This window comes from Peromyscus leucopus, chromosome 17 (genome assembly GCF_004664715.2).
Source record: "Peromyscus leucopus breed LL Stock chromosome 17, UCI_PerLeu_2.1, whole genome shotgun sequence".
NCBI lineage: Eukaryota > Metazoa > Chordata > Mammalia > Rodentia > Cricetidae > Peromyscus > Peromyscus leucopus.
In genome coordinates, this window is record NC_051077.1 from 1,587,136 (window position 1) to 1,602,354 (window position 15,219).

Consider the following 15,219-nt stretch of genomic DNA (forward strand, 5'->3'; position numbering starts at 1 on the left):
CTCTGGCGCCTGGTGCTGAGGCTGGCGCCCGCGGGGGGCGGGGCCTGGGCTCCGGGGCGGGGCCTGCGCCTGGACAGGCCGGCTGCCTCTGGAGCCCGCCGGGAGTGGGCGGAGCCTGAGCTCCGGGGCGGGGCCTGCGCCTGGACAGACCTGTTACCTCTGGAGCCCGCCGGGAGTGGGCGGAGCCTGAGCTCCGGGGCGGGGCCTGGCCGGCCGGGAACGCCGCCTTAGGCTGCTGCTGGTACTGAGGTTGGTGGTACCCGAGCCGGCCAGGGGTTGGGCGGGGCCGGGAGGTGATCTAGGCTTAGGGAGGCCGCGGCTGATGCGGGCGCCGGGGGTGTAGGTGAGGAAGGGGCTACACCTCAGCGAGGCTCGGCTGTGATTGACGCCCCAAGGCGGCCGCGCCTGACACCCCGCTCCCCTGAAGCCTGGCCGACACGGACACCGGAGGCCAACCCCGAACGAAAACCTTGCCTGGGAGGGCCAAGATCCCGCCTCTCTGTGATTGGCACCTGAAAGCCACGCCTGGAGCTCAGGGGTGGGGTCTGGGGTTAGAGCCGGGCCTGGTGGTGGTCCACGCCTGGGTCCGCTGGGCGTGGCTTCACGCAGGTGGGTGTGGCCTGGAGCAAATGCAGCTGCGCAGGTTCTGGCTGAGCAGATGTTGGAGACGCGGCTACCAAAGCTGTTGCTTCGTCTGACACGCTCGCGAATGGGGACCCAGAGCCCTGGGCGCGAGTGTTGGCTGGCAGTCGGCCCTGGGGCTGCTTCCGCGGTTGCCTGAGTTCCTCCAATTAGTGTTTATTGGGTGCCTGCGGAGCGCAGCTCCTCATTAAAAACCCGAAAACAAGGGTGCAGCTAGTTACACCGCTACCCTTTAATAGGAATGGCTGCCCAGAGACCGAGCAGGAGACCGAGCAGGGGAGGATCGAGGGTCCCTGGCGTCTGTAACTATCAAACATGAGTCACGCAAGCAGGCTGGGCACACGGTGAAAGAAATTTTATTTATCGAAAAAAAAAAATACGCTACGGAAGTCTCTTTCAAATGGTACAATGCTGTGGTTAAATATAGGGTTTTTTTTTTTTATTACACTGAGACATTAAGGAATGGACAGTGTTCACGGATACTTACTGAAGTATTTTCCAGCCCATATATATTTGTTCCATATGTATGTTTTTCCTTAAGGAGGCTACATAGTAGAGATTTAAATTACTGTGTAGCGGAGACTGGCCTAGAAGGCATCATCCTCCTGCATCAGCCTCCCAGCTGCTGGGATTATAAACATGCCATCAGGCCACATGCCTAACGTTGCAACATTTAGTAGTAAAAAGCAAGTAATTAGAAAACAGACAATTGACAAAGGGAAATTGTTAACCTGTGTTAACACACCACATAGCCATCTCTTCAGACAACAAACACTGCTTGTGAACATGATGAAGGATGTTGGGAAATGTTCCAATCTAGATAGAAAACTGCGATGTTTCGATTCACTGAGCAGTGACTAATGAATGGGAAATATGAGACGGAATCTGTCTCAAGTTCATAATCGATGAGGCAAGAATATATTTTAATAGTTATGTTATTACTTAGTTGCTTAGGCAAAATGGTAGCCTGTTCTGTTTCAAGCTTTGTTCACTGAGAAGTGGATTTTGTTTTGCATCCCATCCATCTTAATCTGAGTGCATCCTTTTAAGATCTAGCTTGGGAAACAGAGTCTCATTTTGCAAAATGACAAGTGTACTTTGTCAGCTTTTGCAAAAAAAAAAAAAAAAAAAAAAAAAAAAAAGGAGGTGTTGCGCTTTCCCCTGTCTTCTGGGAGTTGTGAGCCTGAGGCAGTTTTTTTTTTTTTTTTTTGAATGTGCATTGGTATTCTACCTGTGTGTATGTCTGTGGTGAGGGTGTCAGATCTTGGAGTTACAGACAACTGTGAGCTGCCATGTGGGCCCTGGGAATTGAACCAGTGTCCTCTGGAAAAGCAGTCAGCACTCTTAACTGCTGAGCCATCTCTCCAACCTCCTGACAAAATGATTGCTAAGCCATCCTCCTGGCCTGAGTTTTGCCTATTTACCTGGGATTTTGTTTCGCATACAGTATCAAGGTCTAGTAAAATAAACATAATGTTAGGATTCTCAGAGTGCATCTTTCCTCAAGATCGCTTTCTAGCTTTGACAATTACTTACACAATAATGCATATTTCTAATGATTTATCTATTTTTGTTTTATGTGCATTGGTGTTTTGCCTGCGTGTATGTGTGTATGAGGGTGTTGGATCCTGGAGTTACAGACAGTTGTGATCCACCATGTGGGCACTGGGAATTGAACCTGGGTCCTCTGGAGGAGCAGTCATTACTCTTATCTGCTGAGCCATCTCTCCAGCCCCATATAATGCATATTTCTGTAGCTGTCCATAAATAGACTGATGTGCTCACAAATGGATGGGTCCACAGTGTCTGTTCATGGGATTTGTGGATTTGGATATATCAAGTGTCCGTATTCCAATTGGTTGGTAACACACATTTTGCTCCATTTTTTGTGTTTGTTTGGTTTACGTTAGTCTGTGTAGTCCATGCTGGCCTGGAACTCACCATCCTCCTACCTAAGCTTCCACACTGCTGGGATTGTAGGTATGTACCACCATGCCCACTTTTGTCCAGTTATTATAAAAGGAAATACAAACAAAAACACCCTGCTTTTAAAATTGGAACTGTGTTTTTCCAACCAAAGATGGCATCATGAAGGAGTCACTTAGCGGGGTTGAGGCTCAGTCATTGTGGAGGGCCAGGCGGCAGGTGCTGCTGAGCCATCTTTGAGTGGCTGCTATCCACCAGAACCTGTCTCGAGGGAGGAAGGGATAGAGAGGATAGGCAGAAGCCAGATTATATTCCAAACTAAGTAGACCTAGGTGGAACTTGTAAGAGGTTTTATTGTGCTGCTTAAGAGTGATAAAAGAGGATGCAATGGGAGGGGGAGGCACCCCAGGAGGCCTGGGGCTTGGCTCTGAGGGCAGGAGACTATCATCAAACATGAAAGATGGTGGCCCAACCACAGACAACAAGGAAGGCTGTGGAATCGTCCTTGCTACCTCAGCAGTAACCTGTCTGTCACTCCCTTTGTCTCAGCCTCCAGAGCTGCAGGGTGGAACTCAATGTCCCAGATGTCCCACCCATCAGGCCGTCCCATGTCCCTGGAGGTTGTCCTTTGTCACAGTAGGCTTCCTCTGCTCCAGGCAGGCATGTATTTACCAGCTTTGTTTTCTGACACTCTCAAATGAAATGAATATGGAAACTAGATAAGTTAATGTTATTCATTTTTAAAAGATGTATTGTATGTGTGTGTGAATGTTCATGTCATGTGAGTGCAGGTGCCCATGGAGAACAGAAGATGTCAGATCCCCTGGAACTGAAACTAAGGTGGTTGTAAACCTGGAAGTGTGGATGCTATGAACCAAACCCGGGTTTAGTTTAAGAGCAGTATGTGATTTTAACCACTGAGCCATTCTCCAGCCCCTAATACTACTCATTTTAAACCATCAAAGAAGTCTGTTTTTGTTTCACATTGGCTGTCTAGCTCAGAAATAGAGTGTTCGCTTAGCTGGCTTGAGGCTATGGCTTTGAGACCCAGAAGTACCAAAATACCTTTCAGATTTTACCTCACACGTGTGCTTGAGACTGCACCTCTGCCTTTACAGGCTTTCACTACTTTTTCTTTTTGTGAGACAGTTTCATGTGACTAAAGCTGACCTGGGATTTGCTATGCTGCTGAGGATGGCCTTGAACTCTTGACCCTCATTCGACCTCCCAAATCCTGGGATGATGGTTCTATGTGGTGCTGTGGCTGGAACTCAAGAGTGTGTGTATGCTAGGCAGATGTTCTACCACAGCTCCATCTTCACAGACTCTTGCTGATTAGGAAACTGCCAGGTGCCACCCTGTGCCTCGAAGTGGAGGTGGACTTTGGTCTTCCCGGCTGCCCTTCTCTGTTTTGGAGCAGGAACTCTGTGGTAACCCCCCACCTCATTACTCTGTCCCCACATCCCAGGACAGACCCCAGCCCATGCTTAATTCCTACTCAGCATTTGCCGAGTGGCACAGAATTGAAGACTGAGATTCAATCAGTTGATAGCTTATTTTCAGAAAGAGGGTGGCCAGACATCCTGATTAAAGAGAACATCAAGATTCAAGAACTTTTAGGACATAGTGAGTCATGCCTTTAATCACTTGGAAGGCAGAGGCAGAAGGATTTCTGTGAGTTTGAGGCCAGCCTGGTCTATATAGCTAGTTACAGAAATAAGTGGAGAGACCCTGTCTCAAACAAACAAACAAACAAACAAACAAACGAATAAAACACACCAAAACCAACAAACACACACACACACACACACACACACACACACACACACACACACACACCTAGAATTTACCAGTGTCTTGCCTGTATGTTGTTTAAAAAGGTGCTGAGCACAACTCTTAACAGGGGGAGGTATTCTACTTAGATGCAAAATCATACTCTATTTGCTATCAAGCTGATAGGAACAGAATTGTTGGGGACAGCAGGTGAAGGGTACCACATATAGGAAAATAAGGTCTGGGAGGCTGAGAGTCTGTCTGAGGGCCTAGCAGCATCACCAATGAGGGGTGACCATGCTATGTATTGGATGGGGACCCAGCCTTTGGGCTGGGAGAAGGATAGATAAGGCTGTCCCCATTGCTGAATAAACGAGTTTGTTGTTTGCCTTTTACCTAACTCCTGGTGTCTGTGCTGTTGACTTCACACTTTCTCACCCCTTCCCCCGAGGGAGCCTTTAGGACCCAGCAACATCTGACACCTGAACAGGACTTGTGGCATGGGTTTTGAGCTCCCCTGGGAGCTGTAATTTTGGGTTTTGATTTTTGTCTGTTTTTGCCATCACTGTTTATGGCGTGAGTAGTTACTTTCACTTTCCTGGTGCTGGTTCTAGTCATTTTCCCTTCATGCGGTGCTGGACAGTGCCCCCAAGATGGAGTGTTTTGGTGAGAAGACTCCTCAGTGTTGTATGTTTTTGGTCCCTTCAGCAGGTAAGCTTTGGGACCCCCCTTTCTTTCCTTCTTTTGTGTTGTTGGTCAGGTTTGTCTGCCAGTCCAGTTAGGAAGGCACATTTTTTCCTCCACATAAGGGCTGACCCCCCCAGGAGGCAGAACCAAGGCTCAGCTCCTGAACGCTGTCCCTCATCTGGAGATACTGTGTGGGCCTATGGCCGTGGCCTAAAAAACCATGGGAGACCCCCATTAAGCATAAAGTATAAAGGTCTGACACGATTTTCCACCCCTGTTGACTGCCATCCTCTCTGACTGTTCCTCGCCTGCCGTCTTCCTCTATCACCTCAGCCCCTTCCATGTCTGATCTCTCTATGGCATGATGAGGAAGCGGACAGTTCAGGCCCCTTGAAACCTGCTGAGGAGAGCACGGCCATACTTAAAACCACATGTGCTGCTTTCCCGCCAGCCCCACTCCTGCCGTGGGAGGCTACACCTCCTCCTCGGTACCCCAGGAGTGGAGTGCCTCAATGTCCACCTGCCCCTGAAGGTGGAAATTCTCTCATGCTGAGGTGTGTCCACCAGCCACCACAGAACCACCCACCCCCCAGGTCTCAAAGGCTGGCAGAGGCCTTTCCAAAAATGCTGCTAGCCAGCTCTGGATTCCCATCCCCATAGCTGAACTCTCCCTTATCCAAAAGGCGACTAATGAGTCAGGCCTGGTTCCACCTTTGAACAGGTCCTCACTCAATGGGCAATGCAACTACAGACGTACTTTGATTGGTATAGTCTGCTCAAAGCTGTGTTGGAGCTGGCCGCCTTTCTTAGCTGGAAATTGGCTTACAGTGATCAAGCAGAGGCTCAAGCATGAACGAACCTCTTAATTAACATTCCAGTGACCCCTGACATGCTCACTGGACGAGGTAACTTTGTCCATCCCATCCATCAGGCATTGATTGGCCATCAAGCCTACTACCAAAAGGTTTCTGACCTGACCTCCAAGGCTCTTAAGGCATGCACCCCGAGGGACCCTTCAGCTTACTTCCACAATCTTACTCAACAGCCAGGGGAACCTTCTACTGATTTTCTTGCACCTGTCAATGAGGCAGTGGAGTGGAGAATAGACCCAGGCCCCACTAGGGAAATGTTAATCAAACACTTGGTTTGGGAACAGCTTAATGCCCTCACTCACACTGTGGTTGCAGCAGTCTGCAGTGAGGACAGTCACAAGTGGGTACTGGCTACAAGAGATCTTGACTCCAGTAACTCCCATCACTACCCTCACTGTTCCCTGGATGCCCTCCCTTCGGACAGGCAGCCTGCCAACAACACACCCAAGGGCCCACAAGTAGACAGATCTTGCTGGGGATGCAGCAGACCTGCAGGATGACTGCTCCTGGGCAAAACCTCAGACCGAATGCCCCAGATGCAATAAGGGATTTCACTGGGCAAAGGATTGAAGATCACAACCTGCCAAAGCAGCAGCTCCTTTAAACTAGTTGGGATACTCCTCAGCCCTACCAATAAGAGGAGGCTCTGGTAATAAAAAAAAAAATCTATTGGACACTGCCCATTTTTCCACACTCCCCAATGCTGACTGTCTATTTTGATGGACAAGCTGTTAAAGACTTGGTGGACATGGGTGTAGACGTCACCATATTAACAGAAATAGAGGTGCTCCACTTCCCCCATTGGAAATTTAGACCTGACCCTCCCATCAGTGGAGTAGGAGGCCAATAAGATTCAAAAATTACCACCCATCTGGTACATTGGAAAGACCTTAATGGCAACAAGGGAGCCATTCACACCGGAGCCATATCCTGGAGGATATGGGTGCTGTCCTAACTACTGACGATAGAGCTTTCTTTGATGACCTTCAGGCCCATGAAAAGACAGGTCTGACAAATCACAATCTTATACATGAATTGTACCCTCAATTCTAAGGGCCACCGTCCCTCAGAAATCCACCACAATTGAGCCTCCTATCCCTAATCCATTGACATGGCTCTCAGATCAGGATGTGTGGGTGGAACAGTGACGTATGATTGAACCCAAGCTGTCAATCCTAAAGGAATTAGTTGCAGAACAACTAAAGATGGGGCACATAGAACCAACTACAAGTAAATATAATCCCCCCATATTTGTTATTCCCAAGAGTTCAGGACACTACTGCCTCTTGCAGGATCTTTGTGCAGTTAATGATCAAATTGAAAAAAATGGGGTCTACACAGCTAGGCCTCCCCTACCTTAGCTCTATTCCTCCCATCTTATATATTAATTTTAGATATTAAGGATTGCTTTTTTTTTTTTTTCAAATTCCCCAGGTGCCACAGGATCAAGACCACTTTGCCTTTACAGTATGGGAACCTAATATTCATAAACCAGCCAAGAGATATCAGTGGACTATTTTACCCCAAGGAATGGTAAATCCTTCTGATGATTGATGATCTCCTTCTGGCACATCTGGATGCAGTCTGTCTGCAAAGGACTGCTGGAAGAGAGTTAAAAGATCTCTCGTCATTACATCTGATGGTGGCACCAGATGAGGTTCAAATTGTACCCCCGTTTGCCTTTTTAGGCTTTTCCATTGCTAAGCAGGTCTGCCCTCTTTCCTTTAAATTGGAAGTGAAGGACTTGTACTCACTCTCAAAATTACAAAATTATGTGGCATGGTTAATTGGCTTAAACCCTTTCTGCCCATCCCTGATCAAGAGATAAGATACCTCTTTTCATTGTTGGAGGGCCCCACCTGCCTGTCCATCAAAGTTAGGCTTGCTCATGAGGATAGAGATCTACTACAAAAGGTTTTGGCCAGTCTAGCTTCCTCTAGCCTGCAACGCCACGACCCTCAAAAGCCCTTGTTGGCAATGACCCTCTGGACACCCAGGGTGTTAGGGAGTGTTATGGCAATTTGGGCCCCTTCTACGGATACATCAGGCACATTCTGATCTGCTCAAAATCACCCCTAAGTTTGATTAATCCTTCCAACTTGGCCTTCAGGCACAAATGCTGGGAAGGAGAACATATGGACAAGAGCCAGACAAGCTTGTCTTCCCCTTTTCTTTAAAGAATACCCAGTCCCTCTAGGAGGATTCTATCTCATTTAGGAAATGGATTCAGGATTCCCAGGAACTATTGACAATTGTTTGCTAAAAAGCAAGCTCTTAGCAGAGCTCCCCCTCCCCACTTCCAATAAAGATACAGCCCCATGCAGTCCCCTATTCCACTCCCAACCCTCACGTCACCCTGGCCTATTCAGATTCCAATAAAAACAGATATGGTGTTCTTGTCCAGCGTCCTGGCTCCAAAGATGTTACACATGTTATCCCTAACCCTGGTTCTGTTCAATTGGGTGAGCCATTGGCCCTCCTCAAGGTTCTGGTGGATCGCCAGACCAAGCCCATTAATATTTTTTTCTGACAGCCAGTATGATGTACAGGCAGTTCATGTGATGGCCTTTTCTCAAGTCAAAGACTCACTGACTCCCATTGCCAGCACTATGCTGCTCATACAAGATATTCTAAATCAGAGGACTGAGCCCTGGTACCTGTCACATATTAGATCTCACTCCAAATTACCCAGAATATTGGCTTGAGGAAATGAGGTCATAGACACCATCATATTAACAGCCAGTATGGATCTCCTAGAGCAAGCCGGGGCTCCTCACCAGCATTTCCATCTGTCTCCACAGAATTTGCATAGACGTCTTCCAGAATTACTGTTTCCCTATGTAAACGTTTGTCCTGGGCATGTGCCACTTGTACTTCTCTTGCCCCCTTAGGACCACTTCAGTGTGCAGTGGTTATTCCCCAGGGCTTGTTGCCTAATGCCATCTGGCAGATGGATGTCACACATCATGTCCCCTTTAGCAATCTTAAATATGTTCATGTGATAATAGATACCTGTTCCTCCTTTATTTATGCCCTTGCCCTTTCTGAAGAGAAGTCCATCAATGCTATCAAGGCCCTTAAGTTGGCCATGGTAGTTATGGGGGTACCTTGGGCACTTAAGACTGACAATGGCCCTACCTATTCCTCTCAACAATTCAATGACTTTCTGGGGTCCTGGAAGATTTCCCATACCACTGACATCCTGGACAATCCACAGGGACAAGCCAATGTGGTGAAGACCAACAGAGCGCTCGCTCTCTCTCTCTCTCTCTCTCTCTCTCTCTCTCTCTCTCTCTCTCTCTCTCTTTCTCCCTCTCTTTTTAGTTTTTTTTGAGACAGGGTTTCTCTGTGTAGTTTTGGTGCCTGTCCTGGATGTCACTCTGTAGACCAGACTGGCCTCAAACTTACAGAGATCTGCCAATTTTCTGCCTCCTGAGTGCTGAGATTAAAGGTGTGTGCCACCACTGCCTAGCCAAACAGAGCTCTTAAGAAGCTGTTGGTCAGGACTATCTTGCCAGAGGCTAGGAGAGATCCTCATCTGACCTTAACAGAGGTCCTTTTTCATGTGAACTTTCTGTTTTAATGACAAGGGGCTCGGCCCAGCCTACAAGCACTGGGTGTCTCTGCCAAGGAACAAGTCCCTGCCCCTGGTGAGATGGGGAGATCCTATCTCCCTCTAATGGCAGCTGCCAGCTCCCCTGCTGACCTGTGGGCGGGGATATGCTCGTATTTTCCTCAGACTGCCATCATGCCAATATGGGTCCCAATAAGAGATGTGTGCCCAGCCATGGATCAGCCTGCTTCTACCAAGGAGGGAATAACCCAGGATGGGTAATGCATGTATTCCCCGTTCTTCCTCTTATTGCCCCTCTAGACAAATTGATTTATTAGAGGAAGAAATTGGCACTTTAAATACCTTGATGAGACTCAGTTGCGACCCTCACTTTTCCTCATTTTGTATGATGTCTTTTGAGGTGAAGAATGTTAGTTTAGCATACCAGGAGCTGGCTAAATATATTAAGGGCCCATGATCAACTAAGGTTCTGTATTATTCATTACAGTTAACACACAAACTTTTCCAATTAAATCAGACAAGGGAAGAGATTATGGCCCTTGACTCTTCATTTTTTAAAAGGTTTGGCATATTATAAAAAGGCTATTTGATCCTTCCTGGATGCTCACATATGCCTTAATTGGTGGGGTGGTATTGTTAATCCTTATTCTCTTTAAATGTCTCCTGCAGCATATTCCACAGCAGCCAGCAGCAACTAAGGCAACTGACTCTTCAGGTGTTAATGGCTCGTAGGCATCCTTCTGGCAGTCATCCGCAGGAGGTTATGCATGCTTGGTTGTCAGAAATTCTAGTCCTCCCACCCTGGTAAATCTCCAGGAATGGATGCTTTTTGAGGGCTGATAGTCAGTGACAGGTAAAAGCGTGTTTGGCAGGCCAACCTAAGGCAGGCACAGTCTAGTTGCTGAGCCCTCCTGAGGCGGGGTCAACAAGGCCTGAGCAAAGAAATCTGGCTCCCTCTGAGTGCCAGTAATGAATAAAAAAGGGTGGATATATAGGAAGATACATAGGCCAAGAGATGAGCCAACCTGGAGGCTGCCTGAGGGCCTAGCAACAGGTGCTGTCAGAGGTTCTGGTAGTACCTAGTCAATGACGGGCGGCCATGCAATGTCACTGGCAAAGTCACTGGATGAGGGTGCATCCTGGGTGTTGGGAGGAGGGGTATATAAGGCTCTCCCCATTGCTGAATAAACGAATCTGTTGTTTCCTTTTACCTAACTTTTGGTGTCTGTGCCGTTGACTCCGTGCCTTCTCACCCCCTTCCCAGAGAGAGCTGTTAGGATCCAGCAACAACCATGTGAAGTCAGTTTTGTCAATTGCCAGGCAGCAATTCATGGCAGGCTTGTGTGGTAGAACATGCCATTCTGTGAGGCAGAAATTGAGAGGCAGGTCTCATATCACAGTTTCCTTTGAAAAAATCTCTTCCACCCTATTACCTGGGGTCCTTTCTACTAGGTCCTCCTACCCCTGTAGCAGTTCCACTTTGGGGATCTAGCCTTGAACTCAGAGGCACTTCAAACCATACCATCACTGGGTGGAGGCAAGCTTTGGAGAGACTATGGGCACAGCAGGTACTGTTACCTAGGAAAAGAGTCCTCATCCTGGGAAACAGCTCCTGGGGTAAGATGATACTCAGGTAGATTTCAGTTTCCCAGCCACATAGTCACTTAAAATGTTTTCAACTGATTTACTTATGTCACCATAGAGAAAGTCCCAAGGCAATCCCTGCTGTTATTGAAAGGTGCTTCAGTGCCTGCGGAGGGTGCTGGCTTTCCCTGCCTTCTGAAGGGCAGGCTAGGAAGTCTCTTTCCTACCCAGGGCATGTCAGCCCAGGCAGAGGCTATTGCATAGCCACCATCTGACAGGCCCTTGTTCCTGATGCCACAGAAGTGATTTGTCACTTTCTCACCTCTTTCTCACCTTAACTGAATCTATCATATTTACTCCAAAAGAACACCCAAGGGAAGCCGGTGTAATTTCAGTACTTGGGACAGGACTTCAAGGCCATCCTCTGATCAGTAGTTCATGGCTAGCCTGGGCTATATGAGACCCTGTATTTAAAAGAAAAAAGATGCACAAACAATATTTGATTTGCTAGGACTCTTGATTACAGACAGAGAAGACCGTCTTACCTGCCTTGACAAGAATTGAGTCAATGACTCTTAACCTGCACAGAGTGTAGACACCAAGCCAGTGAATGCTTGTATCACAATATGGTCTCTAGAGTGAAGACAACATAGAACCTTGCACTACTCTTCCTGGTTATTTTAAACTTGAAAGCAATCTCTTTAAGCAATCATAGGGCATCTAGGGAGGCACCCGAAATGGAACAGAGGCAGAAGAAAACAACAGCTCCAGGGGCAGGTGCCCAGGGGCTTTCCACCGGGGCGGCTAATGTCTCTGTTGTCAGCCTTTCCCTCTCTGTTGGGAGGTAAAGAGTGTGGTGAAGTCTGCTTTGCTGGAGAAAGTTCCTCCGCGTCTCTAGTTTAGATTCCTTACTCATTGAAGACAATGGCTACTCTGTCCAGGGACCAGGGTCATTGTCAAGGTCAAGCGAGACTGGCTCTGAGAAGGGTTTGTATAGTGCTCCTGCTGAGTGAGGGTTGGCTGCAGTTCATAGACATCTCAGTCACGGTGTTTCTGATGCTGCCTCTTCCTCTTGGCTGTTATTTCTTTCTTTCCTTGAAGGCTCAGTATAAAAGTAGAGGTCTCTGGGGCTTTCTGTTTTCAGTCTGCTCCTGAGTAAGTCCCTGGCTCCTCTCGGTACCTCTTCTCTGTTCCTTGGCCTGGTGGCCCTGGGAGATCACCTCTGCTGAACATCTCCATAGCTGTGGATGTCTCTGGGATGTCACCTCTGCTGGGGATCTTGTTCCTCTGGCCCTTCGTCCAAGATGTAAGACAGCCCTGTCCTGCGTGGTTTTTGTTGTTGGTTTTGTCTACTGGACACAACCTAGAGTTATTAAGGAAGAGGAACCTCACTTGAGAAAATACCTCCAAGAAATTGTCTGTACACAAGTCTGTGGGACATTCATTTTCTTGACTAATGATTAATGTGGGTGGGTCTAGCCTCCAGGGGACAGTGCCACCCCTGAGCAGGTGGTTCTGAGTTTTATAAGAAAACAGGCTAAGCAAGTCATGGGGAGCAAGCCAGTGAGCAGCCATGGCCTCTGCTTTATTTCCTGTCTCCATGCTTCTGTGTTGAGTTCCTACCCTGACTTCCCTCAGTGATCGAGTGTGACCTCAGAGTTGTAAGCTGAAATAAACCCTCTCCTCCCCAAGTTGCTTTTGGTCATGGTGTTCCACCACAGCAACAGGCTCCAAGACAAGCCCTTTCTTCTTGGTTTGTTTCATGGGGCAGAGAGCAGTCTACAACCTTGCTCAGTGCCTTACACAGACAGGGTTTGAGTTTACTAGCCAGGACGTGCGACTCTACAGAAACTAGAATAACTAGAAACGGGATGTTGACCCAGACACCCCAGACTGTTGCTGGTGTCTTTTGGTTGGCCACCCTTCACTCCTCCAACTTTTCTCCCAGCATCATCCCTGGGGCAGTGAGAGGGAACGCAGGCAAAAGGAGGGTTCCACTGTATACCCTGCTTAAGTGTCTGCTAAATGTGGCTCCACTGCATACCCTGCTCAAGCGTCTGCTAAATGTGGCGTGAATGAATTGTGTGAATGGAGCAGCACCTGGTCACCATTTGAAGGGACTGGTGTCAGGGGAGTGAGTCGGCACGTCGCTTGGGTGGGTGAGCCACCGTCCGTTGCTGGGAGTGACAACACACTGGACTGGTGAGCTGAGCAGGACACGATTGAAGTCACACTGGACGTGGGACCTTGTGAACTGAGGTTTTCAGCACTTGGGCTACCATTGGGCTACCTTATGGGCTGGTTGACTCATTAGGACTTCAGTGGCCGTGGAAAGCTGGAATGTCGCGGAGTAAGACCCACCTCTGCGAGCACTGGCTTAACACCCTTGTGACAACAATCAGCTAAAATTCTTTTTTAACTGTGCCAATAGATCTCCAGCTTCCCCATCCTACAGGATGAGAATGTCATTGGATAGTGCTTGAGGCCTGTAGCAGAGACTGGACCGATTTGCCTTCCTACCTGATGTTTTCCTCCAGTATATTGGCTATCACATTGTTGTGTTACTATAAAACTTAACGAAACTTCTACCACGTTGAAACATAGTGTTTAGTGTACCGTGAATCTGAGTTCCCGGACCATGGTTGCTCATAACTGGCTCTGGAATAAATGATCTCTTATGCCCTTTGAGATCAGAACTCTGTTTCTATATTGACAACACACTGAACATATTGGGCCTGTGAGACCAGACCAGAGACACACAGACACATATAAAGAGAGGAGACACACAGACACATAGAGAGACACACAGTCACATAGAGATACACACAGACACATTAAATTAAGAGGGATACACAGACACATATAAAGATAGACACATATAAAGAGAGACACACAGACACATAAAGACAAACACACAGACACATATAGAGACACAGACAAATATAAAGAGACACACAGCATGCTCAGGTGTTACTTTTTCAGAGTCTACTCTGGGGGACTCGTCACAGTCTCTGCCCAGGAGATCACCAGGAAACAAACTCCTCATTGATCCTGGGTGCAGCTCGGTTAAAATCCCCAGTGCTGCCACTTGGCAGCCGTCCAGACATCTCTGTAATTGGCTTGTTAAACTGATACCCAGCCAGCAGCAGTGACATGATGCATTGTCTGTTTCCTCATTTCAGCCTTCTCCACTCATAAATGCAACTGTGTTGCACTTATAATAGTTTGAACGTTACCGACACGGCTGGTTAGGATTGGGGTGCAGAAGCCTGCAAGACAGCTCAGCAGGCAAAGGCCCACGTCACGGCGCCCGAGGACCCACGTGGTGGAAGGAGGCTGCTCAAGCTTGTGCACACACGATCAATGTGATTTTTGTAGCTTGGGGATCTTGACATTCAGTAAATTCTGACAGCTTTAGGGGAGGAGCTGCTGCTGTGGGTCACAAGCTTGGGGGCTGAGCTGTGGAGTTGGGTCTGGCTACAGAGGTGAACAGGGAGGACGAGGTCCGGATGGCCAAACCACAGGACAGCAGAAGGCAGGTCATTGGGTCACATCGACAGCAAGGATTGATCTGAGTTAAGCCCCAGGGACAGTTGTGTGTTCTCTCTCTCTCTCTCTCTCTCTCTCTCTCTCTCTCTCTCTCTCTCTCTCTCTCACACACACACACACACACACACACACACACACACACACACACACGCACGCACACACACGTATCAGATGACAGGTAAGGGATCGTACTGTGCCACCCAACCAATGGTGGGTGCCTCCCTCTTTATAGAGAACATGTAAGGGAGTTATGCCCTTTCCTTGACCTGGTCTGGTATGTCCAGTACATTCTTTGGCCTGGTTTTCCCTGTTATGATTTTAACATACCCATGTACCTATAAATTGTCAATGTGCATTATGACTTCAGGGCACTTTCTACTCTAAGGAATAAGTCATTTATTATTATGTTTGAGACAGGGTCTTGCTAAGTAGCCCTGGCTGTCCTGGAACTCAGTACATAGACCAAGCTGGCCTTAAACTCACAGAGAGCCTTTTTCCTCTGCCTCCCAAGTGCTGGGAATAAAGGTCTGCACCACTATAGGCCAGGTTTAGGAATAAGTCATTTGTCAATATGCACTGTATGGATGGTGCTGGACAGAAGGTGGTGTTTGT

The 15,219-nt window shown here is 48.0% G+C and overlaps 1 long non-coding RNA gene across 1 annotated transcript in view; it reads left to right on the forward strand.

Moving 5' to 3' along the window:
* The window catches only part of LOC119089205, a 54,428-nt gene that overhangs the window by 433 nt on the left and 38,776 nt on the right, over positions 1–15,219 (forward strand). The gene's annotated exons all lie outside the window — the stretch shown is intronic.